Raw genomic sequence first — 8,102 nt, forward strand, 5'->3', positions numbered from 1 at the left:
TCGTGAAGGGGGGGTGTTCTTTATATGACTGAAACCCAACTACAACCATGTTTGTAATCAAATTGTATAAATAAAGATGTTAATAAAAAACAAAAGAAAGGTATGGGGACAATATGAAACAGAAGACACAGCATCCAGCAGCACTGTGCTGCATTCATCCACTTGACTAAAATTTTACGTGGATTTCAGACAAAGAGAAATGAAAACTTTGTATGTCCAAAGTTGCTCAATATGCAAACAGCACCAGTAATCCTATTCAGTGTCCTGGCCAAATGATCATGCAGCCTTTTCTTAAATATTGTGATTCTCTCTGTGAGGTCCCTGTGTTGATATACATGATAATTTTCTTACTCTATAGAATATTCAGCTTCTAGAAACAAGAGATTCATATAGCAAGGTGGCAGGCTAAAAAATCAACTTACAGAAATCAATGGCCTTTTTATACACCAATAATGATAGGGAAGAGATGGAAGTCAGGAAGGCAATCCCATTCACAATAGTGCCACACAAACTCAAATATCTTGGAGTCAACTTGACCAAAGACGTGAAGGACCTATACAAAGAAAACTATAAAGCCCTGCTCCAAGAAATAAGAGAGGACACACGGAAATGGAAACACATACTCTGCTCATGGATTAGCAGGATTAACATCATTAAAATGGCAATACTCCCCAAAGCATTATACAAGATTTAATGCGACCCCCTTAAAAATACCCATGACATTCTTCAAAGAAGTGGATCAAACACTTATGAAGTTCATCTGGAACAATAAACACCCTAGAATAGCTAAAGCACTCCTAGGGAAAAGGAAAATAGGAGGCATTACTTTCCCCAACTTTAAACTGTACTACAAAGCAATAGTTATCAAAACAGCATGGTATTGGAATAAAGACAGACCCTCAGATCAGTGGAATAGGCTTGAGTTCTCAGAGAACATTCCCCAGACATACAATTACCTAATTTTTGACAAAGGAGCAAGAAATCCTAAGTGGAGCAGGGAAAATCTCTTCAACAAGTGGTGCTGGCAGAACTGGTTAGCCACTTGCAGAAAAGCAAACATAGATCCCCAGTTAACATCATGTATGAAGGTAAAATCCAAATGGATTAAAGACCTTGATATCAGACCGGATACCATAAGGTATATAGAACAATATGTCGGTAAAACACTCCATGACATTGAGACTAAAGGCATCTTCAAGGAGGAAACTGCACTTTCCAAACAAGTGGAAGCAGAGATTAACAGATGGGAATATATTAAACTGAGAAGCTTCTGCACCTCAAAAGAAATAGTGCCCAGAATACAAGAGTCACCCACTGAGTGGGAGAAACTATTCACCCAACACCCTTCAGATAAGGGGCTAATATCCAAAATATACAGGGCACTGACAGAACTTTACAAGAAAAAAACATCTAATCCCATCAAAAATGGGGAGAAGAAATGAACAGACACTTTGATAAAAAAGAAATACAAATGGCCAAAAGGCACATGAAAAAATGCTCCTCATTACTAATCATCAGGGAGATGCAAATCAAAACAATGATGAGATACCACCTCACACCGCAGAGATTGGCGCACATCACAAAGAATGAGAACAATCAGTGCTGGCAGGGATGTGGAGAGAAAGGAACTCTTATCCACTGCTGGTGGGAATGCCGCCTAGTACAGCCTCTATGAAAAGTGATATGGAGGTTCCTTCAAAATCTGTAAATTGAGCTCCCATTCGACCCAGCTATTCCACTCCTAGGGATATACCCTAAGAACACAAGAATACAATACAAAAACCCCTTCCTCACACCTATATTTATTGCAGCACTATTCACAATAGCCAGGCTCTTGAAACAACCAAGATGCCCTTCAACAGATGAATAGCTAAAGAAATTGTGGTACATATACACATTGGAATATTATGCAGCCATCAATAGAGATGAAGTCATGAAATTTTCCTATACATGGATGTACATGGAATCTATCATGCTGAGTGAAATAAGTCAGAAGGAGAGAGAGAGAGACGCAGAATAGTCTCACTCATCTATGGGTTTTAAGAAAAATAAAAGTCATTTTTGTTAAAAATAAAAAGAATATTCAGCAGCTCAAACAAATTACTAACAAAGTTTGATTGTTTTGAAGGATTTCAGTCAGAGCAACTTTATAGTAAAAGAATATTCTTCAGAATTAAGTGAAGATGTATTCTCTCACAATAGGGCCACAAAAATTACTGAAAGTGGCTACCCTGTAAACTATAAAGATTTCCCAGGAATCCTGGCTGCAAGGTTCATTTGCTTAGCAAATTCTTTGAGTTAGAATGATCAGAGAAATGAGTCCTAGCCTGAATCCTTGTATAAATTGCCACAATTTCAAAGTGATGGTATTTGAAACAGCAAGACTTCAATGTCACTTAGTGACATTTTACAATCTGCAATGCTTCCCAGGTTTTCAAAGCATTTTTATATTCCAAATATTATCAGCATCCTGTATATCCTCTCTGATAAGGACTTTATAAAGGAAATGTTGAGGATGTTCAAGGAACTCAAAGAAACTATGGAACAGATAGCCAATAGACTCAAGAGCATATGAGAGTAGAAATGAGAAAACTTTGAACAAGTGACAGAAATGAAAAACTTGGTAGGTAAAATAAAAAAAAAAAACTCATTGAAACTCACCAACAAAGTAACAGCTCCTGAGGACAGAAATAATGAACTTGAAGATGAGCTACATAACACCTTCATACAACAGCAGAAGTTGGAAAGACTCTTAAAATAAACAAAGATAGGAAAAAATCCTTGAAGTGAGGGAACAGACAACAATAGACCTTTAGAATAAATTCAACAGGGACAACATAAGAATCATTGGGATCCCAGAAAGACAGAAAGAAAACCCCTAAGATGAAGCAAAAGTCAAATTCATAATTGCTGAGAAGTTTCTAGAGCTGAAGAGTGCATTACTACACATCCTAGATGCCCAAGGAGTACTTGCTCAAAGAGACCCAAATAAAGACACACTGTCACATTCTGGTCACAACAATGATTAGAATTAAAACACTAGGGGCTTGAGAGGTGGCGCTAGAGGTAAGGTGTCTGCCTTGCAAGCGCTAGCCAAGGAAGGACCGCAGTTCGATCCCTCGGCGTCCCATATGGTCCCCCCAAGCCAAGGGCAATTTCTGAGAGCTTAGCCGGGAGTAACCCCTGAGCATCAAACGGATGTGGCCCGAAAAACCAAAAATAAAAAATAAAAAAGGAATAAAACACTAAAAGCAGCAAGATCATGAAAGGAAATTATATACAAAAAAATAGTCTTGAAGATTTATAGTAGCTTTATCACAATTGACCCTCCAGGTCCCAAGGCAGCAATGAGATATGGTGGAAAAAATCAACAAAATAAAGTGACTCACCAAGAATATCTCACCCAGCTAGACTCTAATTGGGGTTTGAAAGAAGGATACAACAGCTTCATGGAGGAACAACTGCTCAGAAACATTACAGATTCAAAACCAACCTTAAAAGAAGATCTGAAAGGAGTACTTTAAGGCAAGAAAAATCCCACAAATTCACCAACCCTCTATAGAAAGATGCACAAACTTCCATGACAATAATTTCTCCCAATGTCAATGGATTCAATGCACCAATTAAGAGACACAAAGTGGCAAAATGAAGCAGAAAATTGAACACAACATTTTGCGGTCTTTAAGAAACATATTTAAATAATTAGAGGAAAACACAGACTCAAAGTCAAAGTTGGAAGACAATCCTTAAAGCAAACAACTCCCTTATAAAGACTGGTTAGCCATACTGATATCCGATGGGATATCTTTTTATCAAGATTAAAAAGTTATAAGAGAAAGAGTAATTTCTTAATAACCAAGGAATGTCAGGAAGAAATAACATTCCTAAACATATATGCATTTGATCAGAGACCAGCAAAATACTTACAACAACTGCTAATACTCTTGAAGAAAGACATCAATAGCAATAGAGTAGTAGTTGGGGACTTCAATAATGCTCCATCACCTCTTGATAGATATATCGGGCATTTTGTCCCCCACAGCTAATACACATTCTTCTTCAATGCACATGGAACGTTCTCCAAGAAAGACCACATCCTGGCCTGTAAAACATACCTCCATAAAATCAAGAGGATAAAAATTGTATCAACTACCTTCTCAGATCATGATGCACTGAAAATAGAAATGAATTATAAACAGAAATGGAGAACTAACTCTAAGACCTGGAAATCAAACAAATTACTACTAAACAATCAGCGGGCCTGTGAGGATCAAAGAGGAAATTAAAAAAAATTACTGGAAATAAATGAGAATGAGGATATGAGTTATCAGAATCTATGGGAGACAGAAAACATGATATGAAGAGGTAAACTTATAGTTTTGCAAGTATTCATCAGGAAGAAATAAAGGACCCACATAAATCATTTGATTGCACTACTTAAGAAACTAGAAAATGAGGGGCTGGAGAGATAGCATGGAGTTAGGGTATTTGCTTGCATGCAGATGGATGGTGGTTCAAATCCCGGCATCCCACATGGTCCCCCAAGTCTGCCAGGAGCGATTTCTGAGCATAGAGCCAGGAGTAACCCCTGAGTGCCTCTGGATGTGACCTCAAAAATAAACAAACAACAACAAAAAAAGAAACTAGAAAATGACCAACAAAATGAGTCAAAAGTAGGCAGGTAAAAGAAAATAATTAAATTTAAAGCAGAAATTAACTGGACACCCCCCAAAATCCAAATAATCAGTGAAAGAAAGGGGTGATTCTTTGAAAATAAGCAAGATCAATTGACCATTTGCAAGACTCACAAAGAAAGAGAGAGAACAGAGAACCCTAATAAACCAAACCATAAATGAAAGGGGGATGCCAAAACAGGATAGTTAGAGATTACTTTGAGAATCTTTATGACACAAAATGAGAGAACCTGGAAAAAATAGAAAATTTGTTGGTGTCCTATAATCTTTCAGGGTTGAACCAAGATTATCTGAAATTCCTAAATAGATCTATCACAATTGAGGAAATTAAAATGATAATCAAAAGACTCCTGCCTTGTCCCCCCTAAAGCCAAGACCCAGGTAAATTTACTTTTAAATTGTTTCAAACATTTGAAGAGGACCTACTGCCTATCCTTTTCAAACTCTTCCAGGAAACTAGAAACACCCCAAACAGTTCTGTAAAGCTAACACCACCCTGATACCAAATGCAGGCAGAGACATTAAACACACACACACACACACACACACACACACACACACTCAAATTACAGGTTGATATCCTTGGTAAACATAGATAAAAGATCCTCAACAAAACACTAACAAATAGAATCTAACAATTCATCAAGAAGGTCATACACCATGACCAAGTAGGATTCATCCAGAGATGTAAGAATGGATTTACATAGACAAGTCAACAACATAATACACAAAATCGAGAACAGAAAATATAAAAATCATGTAATTGTAGGGATAGATGCAGAGAAAGCATTTGACAATATCCAACACCCATTCCTGATAAAAATTCTCAACAAGATGGGAATAGAGGGATAGTATACCTTACATACGGTTGATCTGGGTTTGATCTCCTGCATCCATTATGGTCCTCCATGACTGCCAGGAGTGATTTCTGAGTTTAGAGCCAAGAGTAATGCCCGAGCGCTTGCAGGGTGTAGCACAAAAACAAAAAACAAAATCTATATAAAAAATGATGGGAATGGAAGGAACTTTCCTCAGCATAGTCAAAGCCATTTATCACAAGCCTTGTTGCAAATATACTCAATGGGAAATGTCTTTCCTTTAAGATCTAACACAAGATAAGGTGGCCAGAGTGATAGTACTGTGGGTTTGCCTTACACATAGCTGACGCAGGTTTGATTCTTGGCATTCCATATGTACCCAGAGATGACCAGAAGTGATTTCTGAACACAAAGTCTTTGAAAATTGTGGGGCCCAGAAAGCCAAAGGAAAAAACAAGTTGGGTTTTTGTTTGTTTGTTTGTTTGCTTGTTTTTGTTTTGGGGCCACACCTGATGACGCTCAAGGATTACTCCTGGCTTGGAGCTCAGAAATCGCTCCTGGCTTGGGAATCTATATGGGATGCCCTGGGATTGAGCCGCAGTTCATCCTAGGTCAGCTGCTTGCAAGGCAAATGCCCTACCACTGTGCCACCTTCTCTGGCCAGGGAAAAATGTTTTAAGTGAAACATAGTAATTTTTATTTAACAAAAACTTAGAAAGATGTGTTTGGGAAAGTTGGGGGCACAGGAGGTAGACTCAAGAGGAGTGTTTCTATCTCTCTGATTCATCCATCTTGGCCATCAGTGCTCAGGAGTATGCCTGACCTAGATCAGGTAACTTTCAATATCAGCACAGTCATTACAGGTTCATTGCCCTTTCTCATAGGAAAAAACCTTCAGGAAGAGGCAAAATGGTGAAGCAAAAGAGATTTTATTAAAACTTATTTAGAAAGATGTAAGGGAAGAGAAAGAAGTGTGTAAGAGAGAACACAACTTCTCTAGAGTGTAAATAAGCAAACAAAAATACATAAGAGACAAGCAAGGGAGATAATGTTTAGGAGTGAACAGGGCCTTAGAGAGCAAGTCTGGTACTTTTTTTGTTGATTTTTTTTCAACCTTCTGAAGAGTAGCATAGTGGATGCCATATTGGATTTCAGTCTGCTCAGTAACAGACACAGAACAAATCCCAAAGGATTTCTCCATTTCCCCCCCTCACAAATATCTGAACTAGCTGAGCAAAAAGGAATCAGCTACCAAGAGTGTTTTTAAGCCTAAACCCAGGGTATGGAGAGCACATGCATTGCAGATGTAAGGTTGTAGGTTGGACCCCTAGCACAATGACAAAAATGGTGCCTACTTTTAGCAAACAAACAGACTAAGTATCTTCCAATCCATGTCTGAATGCCAGTCAGAAAGCTGCATAACTACAGAGAAAAAGCACCTCATGGAAACTCCAAAGCCTAGTCAGTTGGCCGGGGAACCCATCAGTTAGCTAGACTCTGCTCCCTGCTATTCCTGCAACACATTCTCAGCTAGAACTGAGGCAGAATTAGATGCTTAAACCTTTCTCAGCAGATATCTTCAGCCACATTGTCCCTAACTATAGCAACCTGGTGACTGTTGGGCATGTGACATTGAATTCTGAATAACTTCTCAAACCTTCTGAAATTTGGGGCACAGGTACCTTGATTACTCACAATCTCTAACACCTGGCCATTGCTCACAATGACCCCAGGTCATTGCTTAAACACAGATCTCTGCCCACCCCCACCCCACACAAATGTAAGAAACCTAGCATAACAGAGTTATGCAAACTGACAAAGCAACAGTCTTAATGGTTTCACCGAAATGTGGAAGTCAATAGGAAAGAACAACAAGGCTGAAGAAATCCTGAGAGAATGTTTGAGAATATTCTAAACCCAAATTATAGAGCTAAATAATAGAGAAGCTGAAGTGAAAATTACAGTAGAGAGGCTCAAGCAGAATGGATAGAGCCAAAAATGAAACCATCCAAAAAGACCAGCCAAAAGAAAAAAGAATGGAAAACAATGAAGAGAACACAAGAACTAGGTGAGGTAGCATCAAAATGAACAACAGTTAGGGCCAGGGCAGTAAGTCAAAGGATAAAGTGGATGTCCTGTCTAATGCAAGAGTCCAAGTCAAACCCCAGTTTTTCCTGGCATTCCAAGCATGGTCATCTATAGCCTTGATGGTTCCCAATATTTCGTAGTTCTTAGCAACATTACACCACTGGATCCAAGCACCTAACCATCAGGTCTGGTACTACAGTGTCAAATATTGTTAGGAGTGATCTCTAGACCCCTGAGTACTAATTTGAAGCACAGCATTTGCCTTGCACACGACTGACCTTGGACAGACCCTGGTTCTCTCCCCATCATTTCAAATGATCCTTCAAGCTTGCCAGGTCGCTCATATGGCCCCCAAAACAAAACAAAATTAAACAAAATAAACCAAGAAAGGAAAACCTGGATTTTCTGATGAGAAAGAATAGCATTCTTATAATATAGAGGTTCCAGAAGCAAAGAGATAGAAAAATATAGAGTTGTTATTGAAGAAATAGTATCAAATAAC

Source organism: Suncus etruscus, chromosome 19 (genome assembly GCF_024139225.1).
Source record: "Suncus etruscus isolate mSunEtr1 chromosome 19, mSunEtr1.pri.cur, whole genome shotgun sequence".
In the NCBI taxonomy this organism is placed as follows: Eukaryota; Metazoa; Chordata; class Mammalia; order Eulipotyphla; family Soricidae; genus Suncus; species Suncus etruscus.